The following is a 21,461-nucleotide window of genomic DNA, read 5'->3' as shown; positions in this document are numbered from 1 at the left end:
GAGAGTGAAGGACGCCCAATGTTTATGGACTGCACTGGGGGGACATCAACGGAAAAAGCGAAGGACTTTAAAAATTAATACATTTTAAAAATGTAACACATCATCTGGGTTATTGGCTATCTCCATAAAACATAGTGAATAGTGAATGACAATATTTCCAAACCTGTAGTACCGTGCTTGATTTTTCAAGATTGTAATAAGAATAATTTCATATATAGTATGGTATACAGCTATGTTTTGAGGTTCCTGTATTTAAGTAATAAGGAAGGGTTATTACTTCAGCACTGACATTTTGGGGAACTTCATGTAACATATCTAGCTCATAGTTGTCAACTGTCCTGAATTTGCTGAGATAGTTCCATGTTTTTCTCATAAGACCTGCCCTGCACACCAGCGGCGCAGCCAATGCAGCTGCTCCAAGGAGTAGAGTATGTGTGTGTATCTGTGTGTGTCAATGTGCCATTGTATGTGTGTGTTATTGTATCTGGGAGTCAGTGTGCATGTATCTCTGAGTATATATATGTGACTGTGTACATCTGTGTGCATACATGCAGTCATTTTTTTTCCAAATGTTGGCAACTATGTTCTAGCTAGAGACACATCCTGCATATTTTCTGCAATACAGGCATTTCACATCCAAATATGCAGTGCGTTCTTGCAGAAGTAGTGGCCACTTGTATACACAGATACATATTATCTCTCTAGTTCTGCAATTCACAAACTCAAATCCTGACTGTGCTCCCTCCATGTTCTACCATGTCCTAAATAATTGTGTCTTTGGAAACTTACTCAAAAAAAAATAAACTTTTTGAGCTATTAAAAGGGTGTATGTTTATCTTATTTTCATTATGTCAAACTCACAGACATCAATACCCAATGTGTTTTTTCCACATTGTTACCATGTCCTCACACAAACCAAAGTTTTGACATATAGTGTTCCCGTGCTCCTACACAAAGACCTTCTTTGGTATCATAACCTTACGACAACCTGCTAATACTACCTACCATGCTATGTTCGCACCTATCTGACTCAAACTGTTTCATTAAATAACGTCCTTTTATACAACAGAACTAATACCTGTAATATCTGTTATATTTGTTATATGTTGCTTTCTTGTAAGAGTTTTTTTAAGCAATATTGGTCAACATGCACTGGTCATTAACAATAAAAAAACATAGCGTGGTATGTTAAAAATGTGCAATATTGGTTAGGCTGTCTAATTCTTTTAATTTGTGCTTTAAGATGCAAAATATCAATAGGGGAAGTACAATTGCTGTTTAATAAGTGTTAAAAGAACATATTACTGTTTATATCGAATGCAAGAGCAGCCAATGTGCTGTTATGGGCAAATGGATTTTATTTGTCTATATTTATATTTTTATATAATAAATATATAAAAGACAAAACTTTATTGCTTGCAAGACAATCCTTATTTTATATTGTATTCTCAATTATTTATATATGTAAATAGAGGATCTCTTACACTAACTATATAAAATTATGGCTGAGATATCTGTATGGTTAGCCCTACTAAATTCTATGCTTTAAGACGGTATAGTGGTAAGTAAGGGAACCAGCCGCGGTTACAGTGCTAAATAGGTCTAATGACATAAAATGTATCAACGACTTGCTACTTGATTAATTACTATTAGTACTTCATGCAAAAATGGCAATAATCATTTATCAATTACATTTCATTTTTAATCATTTGTTTTTATTTCTAAACATGAGAAACTATCAGTTTTATTGTAGGCCATGTCTGAATTTTTTTTTTTTTTTTGAACAACATGAAAAGACACGCAGGTCCAGGTTTGCAAGTAAAACATCATAAAAGGAGCAGGTAGATGTTATTATTAAGCAGTCGCCAGAAAATCAATCGCAGTATAAATAACATTATGCAATAGAGCAACTGGACCCATCTGTTCTTTAGCTTAACGTCAGTATGATAACAGAGATGAGCGAGAGTAACCTCATATCATGTCTGAAATTTAGTTTACAAACAAATAGGGGTATATATATATATATACTAAACTTTATTGAACTGAAAATGTAGCCAAAAATGTCTCTAATGCTTAGCCTAAATTCAGTTTTCGTTATACTATAATTCAGTGTTTAGTGATAAAGTGAGTTGCTAAACCTTGCTTTAGTTAGATAATGTTAGAATATGTAAACATGTACAATTGAGGTCAGATATGGTACAATGCATTGCTTACCAAAGCATTGGGTATCATGTGTAAATCTTAAAGAGAAGAACACCCACCTTATAATGACCAAAGTACACAGGACTTTTTATGCTACAACGATACAGCATCCAAAAAGAAAACTGTCCAACACTTCTTGCAATTATGAGTGACATATCTTTTATTAGCAACCCACAAAGCCACAAGAATAGCACTCATATTTACACGGAGTGATGAACATTGGTTTCTTTTTGGGTGTACCTCTGAAGCTGAAAGGTGTAATACTGATACAATTTCCCTTCTGTATTGCTGAAATGTATACCTACATGCTACTTTTTGAAGATGTAGGCCAGCATAAACTGGACATTTATTAGTGAGTGAAAGGTAGGAGGAATAGGTAGGTTATCGTTTAAATGTATGGGGATTCCATGAGTGTAAATGATACTGGAGTAATGATGTCTACGTGCCAATCTAAGCTTGTAAAACCTTAATAAAATATCATAAAGTACAAAGGGTGCTAATTAGTCAACTTAATGGTAATCATTTTATTGATGTTGGGAAAATGAACAGCTGATTTGGTCTTATTCGGTAACAAAGCCTTTGACTCTGATATATGGCAGCTGGAGATCTAACCATTGGGTAATCTCACTGGATTCTCATTGAGTAATTAAGCTTTCCAGATGTTAAAACCAGCTACATTGTTAGCTCTGTTTACTATTTGCGCAGGAACCTTACTGTAACCGAAGAGAGACTGGCAGTGTCAATCACTCACAAGTAGTGAACTTCTGACTGGACTATTTTATTCAATAAAACGAGAATTGTGGAGAATTGACAAGAAAATTTTAAATTTGATGCCACAAAAACAAGAATTAGAAACTTCTCTGACAACTACTTTTTTCAGTTTGTTCATTTTTTTTACCCAAAAATATGCTTTCCCCTCGTCAATTCTCCATAATTCCCAATTTTACATATAAACCTAAGGGAGGTAATTATCCAAGATTAACTTTCATTCCAGCCTTGTGCAAGCATGAAAAGTCATCACAAATCTTTAATGAGAGACTCTCGAACATATATGCACTAATAAAATAATAGTCATAGAATGTATTATCCAATAGGACAAAGGACATCTTCACCAAACGGACCTGGAGCTCTCATAGGGCTCTAAACACAATTCTTCACTGATGACCTGTACTACAATAACGTATGATAAGATTCCCATCAATACTCAAAAATACCCTTTTTGTTTGATATCTAATATGTTCCGTTATTACCGAAAACATGGAATATTCACATTCAGAGCTTTACTTGGCTTTCTATCTCGGTACCCAAAACCTTTTAATTTATGATTATCCTGAAAGTGCTCTAGAAGATGCGCATTGCACATAGCGTGTCAGTGAAGACCACCATGGACTTGGCTAGCTTTAAACACTTTCTATATTTTAACTAATATGCACCACACATAAAGTTATATGGACACTTTTGAGCGTATTTCGCCATTTACAAACTATAGAAATGATTCCTGAAAGTATAGTCTTCAATAAAATGATATGTACAGTGAATATTATGCATCTATATCAAGTGGAGTTCTCAAAAGAATTGGAAAGATTCTTTGTTTAATCAATATTTCCACTTCAAATATTGCAGTCCAGCAATTGGTAAACTATGAGTCCAGAACTAGGCAAATTCTCAGTTTACAACAAATCAGATTCCCCATCCAGAAATAGTTACATTCTCAGTCCAGAACTAGGTAGACTCTCCATCCATAACTAGGTAGACTCTCAATCCAGAACAAAGAAGGCTCTTAGTCTATAACTAGGCAGACTCCCACTCGATAACTAGGTAGACTAGTTGCCCCTTAAGGTAGAACTAGTTACATTCTCGGTCCAGCATGATTTAAACTCTTAGAACAGAAATAGGTAGATTTTTAAGACTGGGAAAATATAACACTTTTGTTACCTCAATAATATCTCGCAAATGTAGCTGTAGAAAGTTTCCAGTTAGTAATAACAGTATTTCTATCATATTTCAACTTAAAAGCTTAGTTTATTATTTTTTTTTTCTTGTTTTTCTTTACCTGAATATGTCCCATTTCATTGAGTCACAGCAAGTGTCCCCGACTCCCTGACGTTGTCATATCAATGTCGTGTGTGGCAGAATGACAGCAGTGTATATCCGGGTTTACTGTTATGAATGTCACACACTGAGGCAGAACGACAGTTAAAACACCGAGCCACAAACTTCCTCTGTTTCTGTAAGGAAAGTTCTTAGTTCTTGCAGAGAAAGCAAGTTCCTGTTTATATCATATAATTATCACCTATAAACTGAAAGACGTTTTCTCCAGGAATCTATTGAAGAAACGTTGTAGATTGGGTGTAAAATGCTAAACTAGGAAAAGTTCTGTCCCAGGATTTTATGTTTATTTATACCCCATGACAAATGTGTATTTGTGAGGATATAACATTAAAATGAAATAAAGAAACTCACTCAACTTAATTTACCTCTATCATGGATATAAGGTCCTCCATTTTGGCTCCATGTCAGCCATCTTTACAAGTTCTGTCCCCTGCACATGTCACTATTCTCGGAAGAAAACAAGAATCCATGTTTCTTAATCTCCTCCTCTGATGCAAAGAGTGCCTGACTGTGCCAGGTTTGAACTGAATTGGGATCTCAATCTTTAATATACATATAAACCAGGGGCGGTCAACCTTCGGCACTTCAGATGTTTCGGATACATCTCCCATGATGTAGTCCACAGGATGTGGAATGCCAGATTGCCTACCCCAAGCTAAGCAGTGGAGGCTGTTCTACAAGTGCAGGTAGGGCAGCACCTCTAGTTATTGTGACAATTAAAACACTTAAAAATATATTGGTGTGTCAAACATACCTCCACACTCCTTTGGGAAGCTTATCTTCCAACTCTTTTGGGAAGCATATCTCCTAACTCTTTTGGGAAGCATATCTCCTAACTCTTTTGGGAAACATATCTCCCAACTCTTTTGAGAATTTGAACACCGGTGGGAGTAAGGGAAAGAGGTGGGGCAGTGACGCGATTGTCTCACTTGCTCTGCTTCCAAAGTGGCAGATCTACCAAGAAAGGGTCAGGTCTGCTTGAGTTAATGGCACGTCAGCCTGGAATGAATAGAGACCATGCTGCCTGTCCTTCACTCAGGCCGACACACTCATGGCAGGACATGCAGGGAATACTGTTTCAGTGCTCCCTGCAGGATCCTAGTACCCTGAACATAGCTCCAACGTTTCTAAAGATGTGCTTGTGCTATGATTGTTGGGAACAGTTCCCTGGTGTCTAGACTAGGCTAGACAGGACATGGAAATCGGGACTGTCCCACTGAAATCAGGATGGTTTGGAGGCATTGTGTAAAGGATATTGATAATTGTGTGTTATAAAAAAAAATTGTCTTTCATGATTAGTTCTTCAGTTTGCAACCTCCCCCACACACGGTTATTAACTGCTGGAGATGCTTTGCGAGACTCAGAAACTAATCATGTCAAGTTAGGGGGCATTTTTGAATTCCATTTGCTGGGAATAGAACCCTCAGCTATGCTCATTCTGCTCTAACAACAGTTCCCACATCACCCATAGGCTTTAGATCCTCGACACCCTAAAATACATGTCTTCATATTGTCCTGTGTTCTAGGCCTGTCATTGGGTAACAGCATCAGTAGATGGAATAAGACCTCTTTAAAGTGTGTTTTTTCCCCCCAAAAATTGTGTATATAGGTTTACGATGCTGAGCAGGACATTATGTCTCATTGGGTCGTGGGCTCACTGCATAGGGGTAAGTGGGCATGTTCCAACAACTCAGAAAGCAGAGTCTAGCACCCTTTCCACCTTTAAACTTCACAAGCCACCATTGCATCTAAAAGGTAAATAAAGTTCAAATTAAAAAAAAAAAGTGATAGGTGATTTTTTTTTTTTATATATCTCTGATATTGTTATTTTTTATTATTTATATAGTGCCATCAGATTCCATAGCGCTGTACAATGGGTGGACTAGCAGACATGTAATTGTAACCAGATAACTGGACGTACAGGAACAGAGAAGTGGAGGGCCCTGCTCAATGAGCTTACATTCTAGAGTTGATCAAATTCCCCCTTCAGTGAGTTAAACTCAATAATAATTCTGAAATAATTTAGATAAGAAATAAAACTAATAATCAATAAAAATATTATGCCCTTTAAATGTAATCCTGAGCGTAAGGGTAATTAAGGGAGCAATGGAAGGGGCTGAGACATATCATAGGGCACATGTCACAGCAATAACGATAACTATCATTTTTTAGGAAACGTTGCAGACTGAACTAATCTGTCAGGAAATATAAAAACATATTGAGGACCTGGCAAAACCAGATAAAAACTGGTAGGCTGGTATATTTGACTAATCTAGATTTTATATTCATCACACAGAGTTTTGAAGAAGTCTTGGTGTGCCAGAGTGCGGGCAGACAATGCATTTTGTATCACAAACATTCAAAAAGTCATATATTCATTACTATAATTACATATGTCTGCATGGGGTACACTAAACACGATGAGCAAATTAACATTGTGCAAAAAAAGACCAAAATACACAATCGATAAAATGTGTGTCATTATTATGGGTTATAACATTTAGACCCCGGGACATTCTTGGAAATGATTGAAAATCTAAATTCACCTTTTCTGAGTCAATACTTTGATAATATTATTACAAAATAAATATATACACTGAACACACTAAAAAACTGTTTCAAAACTTACAAGGCTACTTAAAATCACCTATCTTATCAAACAAATATGGGGATTCAGTTCCACCATATGACCATATCGTGTTAAACCCACCACTACATCACAGTACCCAATATCGGTGGGTCCTACACTAGTTTTATCATAGGAGATAAACATGCTAACTGCAATGCTTACTGCTAAAACTGCTACAAGAGACTCTCCTCAAATGTATGCTTTCCTGTGGTCATCTCCGAAAGAGCACCTGGAGGGGTGGTGTTCAACCCAAAAGGAATCTGGTCTGGTTTCCAAATATACCCAGAAAATAAGGGGGATACATTCTAATTTCTGTTTGCTAAGATTGGTGATTTTAAGTAGCCTTGTCTCTTAATCTATATATTGGTCTTTGCTGCTGAGAGTCCCCATTTTTGTCTGTGAATATTACAAAGAAACTGGGGATTGCAAATAACCAAGAGGCAATTTTCCAAATTTAGGACAAAGTGGAGGAATTTCTTCAAATCATTTTTTTTTTCCTACATTGTGCAAATCTGTTTTCTATTCAAAACATGTTTAGTCAATATAACACTTGGATGAATATTTTTTTTTTGAGAGTGAATACAATTGTTTGATGAAAGAAGAAAATACACTTTAAGCATCTTAAACCAGATGCTTTGGAAACCTGTTTAGAAAAAGAATATTCACTCTTTAAACTCTTTAAATGGGCAACAATGTCCCACCCAGAGAACTATTTCCCATGTGGGTAGAAATCCGGGGGCGTATTATAATGTAAAAGTTCAAGTGAGACCACAAGGAGATTTAAGGTGACATTTTCATGTGTCTATACGACAGTTATTGTCCATCATATCCTTAAGAAAATATTTATTTGATTCTTTGATTTACTTGTGTAAAGTAGCATTAAACAAATACATTTACCCATTATACTAAATAAAATGTGAAAAAAAAATGTTTAGAATGCTTAAGGTGCTTACATAACATCTGTGCATTATGTGGGCTCCTGCTCGACTAGTTTCTTGCATTGTTATGCACGGTAAATCAGCAGAGTGAGAAAAGTATGTTAGTAGATGGAAAATTTGCAAGCTAAGAATAGTGGCTTTGTTGACTACTTTTAAAGCGTGCTGGGTGATATATCAAATAAAATAAAGAGCCAGGTCTGAATAAACAATGGAAGCATAAACCAAAAAAGTAAACCTGAAGTGGCTCCATAGCCCGTCCACCTCAAGCAACAGAAGTGGAGGGCTGCTGATAAATAGTTTGCCTTTCTTCTGAATGGGAAAACGGCTGAATTTTGTTACTGTCCCAGTTAATTTTAGTAGATTGTCTGCATCTCATTGGGAAATCCAAATGGAAGACCCAAAGATGTGGCAAAAGTAGTGGCTCTTAAGATGGTGGTGACCTGAGGTTTGTTTGCCTTAATGCCCGATGCAGACTGAGTTATGGGCCTCAGAGACTGGCTCCACATTATGGTGGAGCAGGAGACATGCCCAAATATAGTAGGGGCATGGTCTTCAAAAGTATAGGTATGTAAGCTTGTATAGCAGCCATTTTAGCCTGTTTAGCTGCCTCTGTGAGGAACCTTACCAAAAGATCCCTAGTGATCTTATGCAGTGCTCTGGGAGAATTAGCCACTGTAAAGTGGTGGTCCACTGTTAGGCTCTTGGCTTGGCAGGGATCTACAGGGATGACCATAGCCATCTGGGCTGATGGAATGCCTTAATGAATGATTCAGATTGAGGGATTTCTTGGATCTTGAAGTTCCAACGCCATTGCTTGTCTTCCTTGTCTGGCTTTTTTATTTCAAATAATTGTTCTCTTGCACTCAATTTCAGCAGCCATGTCAGGGTGTTTGCCCCTAGATGTTTCAATATTCTCTTCAACCACATGTGTGCGTCCTCCCAAACTATGAAAAGATCCACAGCAAACAGCGTCCACATGTCAGATAGAAGGCTTTTAATGCCAGTCTTGCCCGCAGGAAGGTGGTTATCATCCATTGCAGACAACTATGTAGGTTGTCCTGTCTTTCGAGGATACTGTGGCTGAGCATGGCTGCTGCGTTTGGTGGAGCAATCCTTTAATATGTTGTGATTTTGCTGATTTACTCCTCTTATAGGCATATCTTTTTACCCTATACTTCTCCACAGAGAGAGAACAGTGGTACAAATGCATTACATTTGGTTGGTCACAAGGCTGCAGTAAGCATACAAAAAGATTAATTCCAAATAATGCCCATTCGTCTGTATCTACAGCGCAGTGTGTTAATAAATAAATAGAAGATAATTCATTTGTTGACATATCCTGCTTTAAGACAAAATTATTATTTAATAAGCAAAAATGCGGCGCATTGGAAATTCCATTAATATTTTTTAAATTTTAGCTTTAAGGAATCTATTTTACTAAATCCAAATGTATCACTTTTATTCAAATAAGGATATTCGTATGAGAACAAATACAAAACATCCTGTTCTCTATAAGATGTTGCGTAACTATTTCAACAGTCATTAGTCAATGATGGTCAATTGTGGGCTGACTGGATTATTTGGTTAACAGTGAAGAAATTCTTAAACAACAAATGACATGTTTATAAAATGGAAATCAAACCCTAAGCATGTTTTATTTATTATTGTTAAAGGGACACTCCAGACGCCAAAACAACTCGATCTAGATTAGGTTATTATGGTGCCAGGAGGTCCCTGGAGGCACTCTTACCTCAAGGGGTTAAACCGCTCTCGAACGGTTTAATCCTTACATTGCAAGCGGTGATGTCTACTCCTCCCCTGGCAACATCCGGTTTCTTAATTATCACTTACAGTGACTCTCCATTCACTAAACTGGAAAGAAACGTACCATTCTCGATCCAGTTTAGTGAATAGGGGTCACTGATTGGCTGGGGATGAGAGTCAAACTGTGCCTCCCGGCAGTGATGTATTTACCGCGAGGCTAACAAGGCAATTGCCTTGGGCGGCACTTTCCAGGGGGCGGCAAAAGAAGCCGCCTTGGCAGATGCCTTGTTAGCCTCGTGTCCACCTTTGGGCCCTACGGAGGCGGGAGGCAGCTTGTATTGCGACCGTGTGGTGAGAGAGTGCTGTACTCTGACCTCTTCCTGCTCAGCTCCCTCACACACAGCTTAGTGATGCAGGAGCCAGAACATGACATCACTCTAGCCCTGGCATCACTAAGCGGCACACGAGGGAACTGAGCAAGAAGATCAGAGCTCCCTCACTGCCTACTCTGCATGTCCGCTCCCAGCCTGCCTGCATGCACAACTGCCCAGCAGCACCAGCAGCCCCAGCAGCCCCAGCAGCCCCACTGGACCCCAGGTAAGGAATCCACTCCAGCTCTCCCAAGGAGAAATAAATAATAATTTGTGAGTGTTGGGGGAAATGTGTATGAGTTTGTGTGTGTCTGTCAGTTAATATATATGTCTGTGAGTGAGTGTGTGTCTGTCAGTGAGTGTATGTTTCTGCCAACAAGTGTGTGTGAGTGAGTGTGTCTCTCAGTGTGAGTCTGTCAGTGAATTAGTGTGTTTGTCAGTGAGTGTGTGTGTCTGTCTGCGTAATAGTGTATGTATGTCAGAGTGCATCAAATAAGTGAGTGTGTATGTGTGTGTATGTCATTGTATGTCAGTGTATCTGAGAATGTGTGCCTGTCAGTGAGTGTGTATAGTGAAAGTGTGTGTTGGCTAAACAGTGTGTATGTCAGTGCATGCATCAGTGAGGGAGTGTCTGTCAGTCAAAGTGCGTGCGGCCTTGACAGGAAGTGGTGGGAAAAAAATTTATTTAAAATACACCACTGCCTCCCGGTAAAAGTGCCTCTTGACACCATACCAACTTCATTTAGATTAAGTTGTTATGGTGCTTGGAGTGTCTTTTTTAAATGTGAAGTGTTTGTAGTCACATGACTTTGACAACTTTACTTACCATTGCCTTTTACTTACCATTGTTTCATGCATATCTCAATCACAGCTTGAGCAAGGTAAAACAAACTAGAAAGACATTATTTGGAAGAGAACGGCAGCCGGGCCAGTTCGAGTGCAATGGCACATTGAGATAACATTGCAAGTATTGTGTAAGAAGGTGACATTATTGTCACAGTTAGGTAATGATAAAAGGATTGAGTATATTAAACAATCAGAGGTCAGTTAGTTGGAAAACCATATGATGACCATGAGGCCAAGAGAGGGGCCTGTTACGTCTTGTAACATTATTATTTGAGCAAGACACAGGAAGCTCACAAGTGCTGTTATAACATTGACACGTGATGTCATTCAAAAGGGTTTATATGACTAGGCCACATGAAAAGACTATAGAAAAATTAATTTTTATTTAAAGCTGCAGCGGAAGATCAGACAAATTATAAAGTTTACTGCATTGAAAGGCTTCTCGTTCAGATTTAAAGAGACATTCCAGACTTATACAGCACTTCGTGTCTTCTTTTGTGAAATATACAGGTTTCAATAGTTACATAGTTACATAGCTGAAAAGAGACTTGCGTCCATCAAGTTCAGCCTTCCTCACATATGTTTTTGCTGTTGATCCAAAAGTAGGCAAAAAACCCAGTCTGAAGCGCTTCCAATTTTGCAACAAACTGGAAAAAATTCCTTCTTGACCCCAAATTAGCAGTCAGATGTCTCCTTGGATCAAGCAGCTATTATCCCACTAATTAGAAATTGTATCCCTGTATGTTATGTTTTTGCAAGTATTTATCCAATTGCAGTTTAAACATCTGTATGGACTCTGACAAAACCACCTCTTCAGGCAGAGAATTCCACATCTTTATTATTTGCCTTAGATGAAATCTCCTTTCTTCCAGCCTAAATGCGTGACCTTGTGTCCTATGTATAGCCCTGTTTATGAATAGATTTCCAGATAATGGTTTGTACTTGCCCTGAATATATTTGTATAATGTTATCATATCCCCTCTCAGGCACCGTTTTTCCAAACTGAAGAGATTTACATTTTTTTACCTTTCTTCATAACTAAAATGATCCATTCCTTTTATCAATTTTGTAGTTCGTCTCTGCACTTTTTCTAGTGCCATGATATCTTTCTTTAGAACAGGTGCCAAAAATTGCACTGTATATTCAAGGTGTGGTCTTACCAGCGATTTATAAAGAGGCAAAATTATATTTTCATCCTTAGAATTTATGCCCCTATTTATACATGACAAAACCTTACTGACCTTAGCAACTGCAGATTGACATTGCATATTGCTGCCTAATTTGTTGTCTATAACAATTCCCAAATCCTTCTTGCGTGTGGTTAAAAGAAAATTACACCTTAAATGAACCTTGTTACAACCCCTGGCTGTCAATCAGAAGACTGGTCCTGTTTCTTCCTGGTTTGTTTAGCTCAGTGGAGATGAAGAGGCAGCAATTGACCAGAGCACTGGCCTTGCCAAGACTTCTCATTGAGCTGCATTGGGAAGTCTGTGATTTTTTTATATGTTTACTCAAGTTGTCAAAGTGCCAGTGAATATGTTATATTTTAGTTGGCATCCTTCCTAGTAAAAATTTGCAAATAAAGGTATCACACAGAATGTTTTTGCGCAATGAAGACGTTGGGTAATATGTACTAAGATTTCCTTATGTACATTTACTGACTTTGTTGAAGGCTGTCAACCTAAATTCCATAATTAAGGCAAGTTGATGCAATTGTGAGTGGGATGATTCTCCAACATGCTCTGATGCTCTGACCAAATATTTTTCATCAATTCTTATCAGAATTGCAACATATTTTAGGTTTTCCTGCCAATTATCTTAAAGAAACATTTCAATGTTAGAATTGCAAATATGTATTTTTTATTTTTTTTTAATGGTAAATTGTCCTTCTGCCCACGACTCACCTCCATCCATGAAATGGTTACAAATAATTTTTACACTGGCCTGATTCCAGAGCTGTCCCTCAGCGCTGGGTCAAGCTCTTTCTCTGCCAAAGTCAACCGCTGGGGTGGAAAGCCTAATGCAAATTATGAGGACATCTAGAGTTTTCATGGAGCCAAACTCTGTGAAACTCCAGGAAGCACCTCTAGTGCCTATCAGCCATTAGAGGCAATCTCAGCACCAACTGTGTTTTACATTGCAGGGTTAAGGAAGACTGGAACACTGCATCCAGATCACTACAATGAGATGAAGTGGTCTGGATGCCTCTAGTGTCCCCTTAACTTTTGATGCATTCACTTAAAGAATTCCAAGTATCCTTTTACTCAATGCTGGACTGATACAGACATACACAGAGGGCAACTGAGAGTATTTTTTTTTAAAGTAATTCGTTAGAAAAGAAAATTATGCTGACTTTGAATTACTTAAAATATTGTTGCTCTTATGCACAAGGCTGGAAAGATGAAGAGTGCGTTGGGATTCCAGCGTCAGCCAGTTTGGCTGTTTTAACATATCACAGTGGTGGGTAAAGTAATAACATTCTAGTACAAAGCGGCAGAACTGATTATAAAACGTATTACGTTTATTAAGGTGGGTTTGCAGTGCGGTTAATCCCATAATCAATGACCGGCATTAGCATTTGTTTCCTTACTGTAGGGCTTAGGCAGGATTTGTTTCTGTCCAGGGCACCTAGTTTTGGGTAAAGTTTTGACAAGATTTTTTGAAAATGAGTGTCATTTGTTATCCTAGCAACCGGTGTGGTAGCACACCCAACAAAATAATTGTTAAAGCCATTTGCTACATCTAGGGGGTGTTGCAGTGTTTGGTTGTCCATTTTGACAGTGGAGGGTGGGGATTGGATTGTGGGGGTTTGTATGCTATTTATGATTTTCCAGAAGTTTCTTGGGTTTGATAGGTTGTTCAAATTTTTACTGAAATATTGGGCCTTTGCCATTTTTGTTTGTTTTGTGCATGCGTTTCGCCATTGTCTGTAAGTACAGTGATCGTTCATGGAGCCAGTACGCTTGAACTTTGACAACAGTGAGCCTCTAAACTGGTACATTTGAATGAGGACAGCTGTTATCGCTTCAGCTGTTTTTTCAGGTCGTTTGTTTGGCAAAAAAATTGAAATTCTTGACTTACCTATTCATTCATTAGTGAATAACATTTAATGTGGAAATATATTTGAGGGAAATTAATAAGTTATTCTAACTCAAGAATTGTCAAATAAGATGAAAATCACAGGGATATTCACTAAGGTGAGCAATCATAGTGAATTTCAAATTTAAGCTGAAAATAGCCGAACCGGAAACATTCTCTAATTTAGGAATGCTGCCAGTTCAGCTACTTTTGCCTTACATTTTAAATCCACTGTGAATTCTCACTTTGGTGAATAACCCTGTAATGGTCTCCTTATTGCCCACTCAGCATATTCGGAAAATGATTGTTTGGTATTCACATTCATATGTGGAAAGCACTTGAACCATCAATTGGGTGTGTCACATACACATTCTTGTTCATTTTGGTTTAAACTGTTTAGAAATTATGCAAATTGAATAACAAAAATGTAGACCTCGGTAGACTTCCTCATATTCGAATTCTCATAGAAAATAGACCTCAAAATACACCTCCGTAATAACACTGAAAAATATTGAACAATAGAAAAAAATATATATATATTCTATCATTGGGAAACCAAAGAAAATATAGTGCTTACTGTGAATTAAAAAAATGTATTCTGATGAGTTTTCCACAAGGAAAGATTTTATTATTCATAAAATTTCAACATATTGCAGAGCGCTGTAGAATGGAATTTTACCAAATACAGTTTATTCCAGAAGGTAATTAAATGGAGATTGATTTATCATGTACCGCTATAAATTTTGCCATAAGATTAAAAAAGAGACAACGTTCATAGATTTCATCTATGTTTTGGAATGTACTTGACAGAGATATATATATTTTTTTAAACCAAGTTAAACTTTTATTGAAGTATAAACCAAAAATGAGAAGCATATATTCACATAATATAGAACATACAAACAATCGTCAGAAGTTATCCAATAAAGATTGGAAGTATGATGTATGTCCTGATCTACACTAATCAGCCACAGCATTAAAACCACCTGCCAGGCATGGACTCCACAAGACCTCTGAACGTGTCCCGCGGTATATGGCACCAAGACATTAGCAGCAGATCCCAGGGACGTTTTTAAGGAGGGGCAAAAGGGGCAGCTGCCCTGGGCCCAGTTACTCCTGGGGGCCCTAAGGCAGCTGCCCCATGGGCCCCCTGCAGCACCTGAGGTAATACTGCTCTGGACCTGGCCCCTGTAATATGTGGGTTGGCTGAATACATACTCACTGCTAGCCCCCATCTCACACACTGCCCTGTGATCCCTTTTCTTCCCCGTGGCATACTGGGAGGAAGTGAGGTCAGATCGCCTCCTCCTCAGTGCCGCTGGGGAGGAGGCACACACCACAGGAGGCATTGTGGGGGAGAGGGACTGAGAAAGCTGATGGCAGACTCCCATCAGCCTTGGCCAGCAAGCTCCCACTGGACCCTAGGGAAGCCACCCCTCTGTACCCAAAAGGTAAGGAGACAGGAGGGTGGCTAAATATTGTTTGTTTTTTGTTTTGCTTATTTCTGATATCACTTTTATTCAAGTGTTGGTGTTTGTAATGTAACACACAGGGAATAAGTACATGTTAAAAATCCTAGAAGAACCTGGCAGTTCCCTATTAAATATAAATGTAAAAAGTATGTATTTTAACATATTATTGCATCAAGTGTTATCAAAGGCTGTACACCATTTCCAAATGTCACTTTTGCCAAATTCTGGACCAGGGTATGTAAGAACAGAGTTGAGACATTATATTGGCCAAGGTTGCTGGGAGTTGCTGTCCAAGAGCTGCTAGAAGGCAGATATTAAAATATGTAAATGTACACGTATGTGTGTGTGTGTGTGTGTGTATCTGGCTGTGTTTGTGTCAGTGTGTGTATCTGGCTGTGTGTGTATCTGGCTGTGTTTGTCTGTGTGTCAGTGTTTCTGTGTGTATGTATACCTGTGTATGTGTACTTGTGTGTCAGTGCGTATGTGTACCTGTGTGTGTGTGTGTGTATGTATGTGTCGGTGTGTGTAAGTGTGCATCTGAGTGTGTGGTAATGCATGCATCCCAGCATTTTAATGCCAACACAAATACACTCCTATATTCCATCTCTAGCACTGTATACATAAACACCCCTGCATTTATACCTTTATGTATGTGTGTATCTGAGTGTGTGTGTACATACCTGTGTCAGTGTGTGTGTGTGTGTGTCTCTGTGTGTGGATGTGCCAGTGTGTGTGTGTATCAAAGTGCTTGTATCTGTTTGTCAAAGGGTGTGTATATGAGTGTGTGTGTATGTATGTGCCAGTATGTGTCAAGGTGTGAGCATGTGTCAGTGTGTTTATGTGTGTTTCTGCGTGTTAATGTGTATATGTATATGTGTTATAGAAATCACACAACATGCAAACAGACCCCTGCAAACACAAACATTACATACAAGCACACCAGTTTGCTGAAACACCAATACTACACACAAATGTACATATGCATTTAAAACACAACACTACATCCAAACACCCCCCTGCATGCAAATACAAGCATTACATGCAAACACATTCCTGTATTAAAATGCTAAAATTATATACAAACACCAACACTACACACAAAAGTACACCTGCATTTAAAAGCCAACACTACAGACAATCACACATCCCTGCATTCAAACGAAAACACTACACACAAGTACACCACTGCATTCCAATGGTAACAGTACATACAAATACACCCCTACATGCACACATGCACTCTATAGAATAACATGCTGATATTCAATTGCACAAACACTGCTCAAAAATACAACCCTGCAAGGATGGTAGATCCCCAGCTGGCATAGCATCGCAGGAGTTCTATGACAGATGGGGATCTATCTTTTCTTTACTCTTGTGCTACAGGGCAGGCCTGAATTTTGTTTTGCACCAAGGCACTCTCTACATTAGTTTCGCCTCTAGGTTGGGGTGGAGGGAGTGATTGCATGCCCAGGGGGCCCAAGCAGATGCTTGCCCAGGGTCCAATCAATATTAAAGACGGCCCTGGCAGATCCTTCAAGTTCTCCAAGTTGCAAGTTGAGGCCTACATGGATCGGAATTGTTGTTCCAGCACATCGCACAGATTCTCAATCGGACTGAGAGCTGAGGAATTTGGAGGCCAAGGCAACATCTTCAACTCTGTAACAGGTTCCTCAAACCATTCCTGATCAATTTCTGCAGTATGGCAGGGTGCATTACCCTGCTGAAAGAGGTCACTCCCATCAGGGAACACCATTGCCATGAAGTTATGTACGTGGTCTGCAACAATATTTAGGTATGGGGTACGTCAATATAACATCCACATGAAGGCCACGACCCAATGTTTCCCAGCAGAACATTGTTCAGAGAATAATACTGCCTCTGCTGGCCTGCCTCCTTCCCATAGTGCATACTGCTGTCATCTCTTCCCCAGGTCAGCGATACATACACACTCTGCTATCCACCTGATCCAAAAGAAAAATGTGATTCATTATACCAGGCAACTCTCTACTACTGCTCCATAGTCCCCATAGTCCCCATTGAAGACTTATGTCCCTATTGAAGGCACTTTCATCGGTGGTCAGGGGTCATCATGAGCACTCTGACCGGTCTGCAGCTACGCAGCACTAAATTCAGCAAACTGAGATGCATTGTATGTTCTGACATCTTTCTATCATGACCAGTAATACTAACCAATGCATACCAGAAACCCCCCACAAGACTTGCCGTTTTTGAGATTCTCTGACCAGTCATCTATCCATCACTGTTTGGCTCTTGTCAAGGTCACTCAGATCTTTTTGGATGCCTAGGTTTCCTGCTTCCAACACAAGAAATTCAAGAACTGATTGTTTCGTTGCTGCAGTACTAATTGATTGTGATAGGGTGTCTGACATGACACCCATTGTGGAAAAAATTGCCTGAGTGACTGACTTAGTCATGCTGGTGTTCAACAGGGAGCAAAACTAATCAGAGGTAATTTGCTCTTTGTCTCCAGGGAGCAATGGATCCATAGGACGGAGAAGTGGCTTGGGTGGGCCTGCATTGCTAGTAGAATGACCAGCCTGGGATTCATCAGCCAGAGAGTAATTATGCATGTTTAACTAAATTAACATCGTCTACAAGGTGTACCTAGAAAGTTAGTGGCATGAGGTAGAATGCACCTCATAACACACCCCATAACACTAGTAGTAAGGGCAGGACAGCTAATAATGTGCATAGATGGAAGCACAATGTGGCACTATATATCAAGTATGCAATAGTGATTGGCCGAGTTAATGCAAGGCAACAGCAAAGCTCATGATAATTCATCCAGTGTTCTCTCAGGAATGTTGAGGGAGACACTGACACGTAGCCCAGCAACTAGGAGCAGAGGCCATGTACAAACAAGTGATGACAGAGGAAACAGAGAAACTTAAATTTATAATAGACATATAATAATGGCAAATTCACAGTAATAAACTGTGCAATGCAAACCATAGATAACATGCAAAGAATGAGGAGTGAGTTAGGGTCATATAATGGGATATGGGATGAGCAATGTTGTTATTGGCTAATGAGTTATATGCTTATATATATGGTTATATGGTGATATTTTTCTACAAATGTACATTAATTTCTTTCTTTGCTGCTGAGGGATTAAAGAAAGAGATAAGCAAATAGGAGCCTCTGTGTCTTTTAATAAAATTCTAATTTACCGTGCAATATAGATAGAGAAGACTTGGACAGGGATAACAAGTGGTCAGTATTATAAAAATGTCATATGCTAAATCCACTCCTATAAACTCAGTAACAGTATTTCCTGCCTGAAATATTATCTCAAATAGCAGATGGAGGAAGTGGCTAAAAAAATGCAAATTGTATTGCAGTTTGTTTCCAAGAAAATTATAAGGCGAAAAAAGACAGATTGTTGAAATACAGTTTTTACAATATTCAGTGTCTCTGTTACTAAATTGGAGTGTTTTAAATAAAGCAAAAATATAACATAAATTTTCTATAAACCTCTAATTTAAATATGTGCTTAAAATAAACATTTAATTAATTATCTATATGATGCATATATGGTCTGTTTAATGTAAGCCTTGTTTTCAACACCCCGAAAAAAAACTCATCCCACTGTCTCCTTAAACATGTGAAATGTGAACAGACAGAGTTCTAAAAAGTCCATCCCAATAAAATAGCGTGACTGTCATATTATAGCATGACCTATGATGTAGTGTAGTATATCTGAAATTCTAATTCAGTGGGAAGATTCTGTCACACATATATATATATATATATATTCCATAGCATTGGTCAGTGGATCAACAATATATACAACAATTTGTGATAAAGTTGTAATATTGAAACAAGACATGACCATCTGAAATAAAGTTATAGGCTAGTTTCTGTATCTCTGGGATACAGTATCTTCACGTTTTTTTTTTTTTATTATTAGCATTAGTTATTTTAAACATGTATATAAGTAAACAAAATGTTATTTTCTGGTGTTTGCTATTCACATAGATGACGACCACAGCACAAGGCTAATTTTGTCAACCATATGCTCAAAGCTGAAATATATATGTCACACGAAATGTAAATGATCTAAAAATAAATCAACTACAAAAATATCAAGCTACTAAGCTACCGTAAAAATGTGTTGCTGTGTATGAGAACATTATGATATGTTGAATGTATATTAAATGTACATTCTATGTATTCTCACTCACTCGTAATCATGTCATAGCTAGATTACAATAAATCTCCAATATTATTGATGTCACGCCTAAACATAATAACCTTCAAATACTCAAATAGTATAATATTGCACTAGAAATAATGTCATACTGTATACTATAAAGTATAATATCAATGCCAGAACTCACCTGTAATAATCCTTTGATATATATAGGGTATATCTGCAAACTTTTAAGCACAACTGTATATATATATGGAGAGCAAAAAACAAGGCGCAAGACACCAGACAGCAATTAAATTAGCCTGCCCTTCGGTGGGTCCCCGCTCAGATCTCAAGCTGGTTTTAGCTCATCTAGTGCCATTTCAGAGAGAACATCTCTGAAGCATATCAGACTGGTCCCACCCGTACGGGCAGTCCAGATCTGAGATGCCAGCAAGTTCCCTCTGCATGAGAGACACAGCAACCCCAGGCGATCGTTTCAACCTTGTTAGGCATCATCAGTGAGGCAAAGCTTATATATAGATATATTAAGCCAAATATAGTAAAATGCCCCAAAGTGCAAAGAGAAAAATTGTTGTAGACTTTGAGAAGTCCAGCTGCCTCGAATTATCAGTAAAAACACAGTCGAAAATTATAGATTGGGAATTTCAACTAAATTTAATTTGAAAATTAAATTGTAGCACCTGAACCCGATAAAGGGGCAGCTGCTTGAGAAAAATCATCTGATAAATGTGCTTCAGAATCACATTTATCTGCCTTTGTTATTATATAGCTACATAGCCCCATAGGCTAAAAAATAAAGTTCAGCCTTTCTCACATCTGTTGCTGCCGATGATCCAAAAGAAGGCATTAAAAAACCAGAAGAGCTTTCCAATTTTGCAAAAAAGTAGGAGAATATTCCTTCTCGACCCAACGATCGAGAAGCTGTTACTCCGTGTATTAAATAGCATATCCCTGAATATTATGTTTTTGAAATAATTAAACTGGTGGCTCAAACTGTGATAAAACTACCTCTTAAGACAGAAAATTCCACATCATTATTGTTAATTTAATAGCCTCCATCTGCTGCCGATGGGTGGGAGGCTGGGGGGGGACAATCAGTCTTTCCCTGTTAATTATTACACTGGCCATGAGTGGAGGCAGAGGGAACACTAAGACCCCCTCGCTTTATTATTAAAATTTGAGTCCCACCGTTGGAGCACAGGGGATGGACAGTGATCTGCCCTGTACTGGAAACTGGCCATCAATATCTGCCCAACTCTAATCTTTTTTTACAGCCAACAGCTATTTGCTGCTCACTATTTAACGGGCATATCCCCACTCAGCATCGCAACTGGAGGGGCATGGGGAGTTTTAAACCTCCCTTTAAATTAATATGGTGCTCGTATTAACTCCTACAGGCTTTTTAAAATAGTTTTTATGGCTACATGCCATATTGGAACCTGGTCTTTGTAGCAGTGTTTGTATAACCTCAGAGTTATAAAAAATTACTAAATTATACATTTAGGCTCTGTTACTCTGGACCCACTTGGTAAATGAGTATGGTGAATTAAAGAATTTCATAAGGCAAGTATCCCCCATGGTGACACACCATGGTATGAGTTATTTCCTGGATGGAGTGATGCTGGATCCAAGTGGATTTGTTGTTGCAACTCTCGGACATATTTGTTTAAAATAATGGGGGCAGATAGATAGTCCTGGATAGTCCTAAATGCAGAAGATCTGATTACTTGGTTAATAGACATTGCTTTGTAAATTTACTGGAGTAGGTTTAATGTGGGGCTAGCTAGTGTTTTTCTCGCTAGGTCTAGAAACGGTAAAAGTCTGCTTAACTCAGGTATATTAGCAAAACAAAGTTGTTATTGTGTCTCG

At 38.3% G+C, this 21,461-nt stretch overlaps 2 protein-coding genes and 1 pseudogene across 2 annotated transcripts in view; 1 reads left to right on the top strand and 2 right to left on the bottom strand.

Annotated features, from left to right (window-relative positions):
* Window positions 1-4,358, bottom strand: part of SLA (Src like adaptor) — a 38,319-nt gene extending 33,961 nt beyond the window's left edge. Inside the window, exon 1 of the mRNA XM_063451043.1 lies at window positions 4,256-4,358. The gene's annotated coding sequence lies outside the window, so the exon portion shown is untranslated. The remainder of the gene's footprint in view (window positions 1-4,255) is intronic.
* TG (thyroglobulin) overlaps window positions 1-21,461 on the top strand; it is a 262,451-nt gene that overhangs the window by 207,792 nt on the left and 33,198 nt on the right. The gene's annotated exons all lie outside the window — the stretch shown is intronic.
* Window positions 3,609-3,716, bottom strand: LOC134609560 (small nucleolar RNA U3; annotated as a pseudogene).

Source organism: Pelobates fuscus, chromosome 4, assembly GCF_036172605.1.
Source record: "Pelobates fuscus isolate aPelFus1 chromosome 4, aPelFus1.pri, whole genome shotgun sequence".
Taxonomy (NCBI): Eukaryota; Metazoa; Chordata; class Amphibia; order Anura; family Pelobatidae; genus Pelobates; species Pelobates fuscus.
This window is presented reverse-complemented; position numbering and strand designations above follow the sequence as displayed.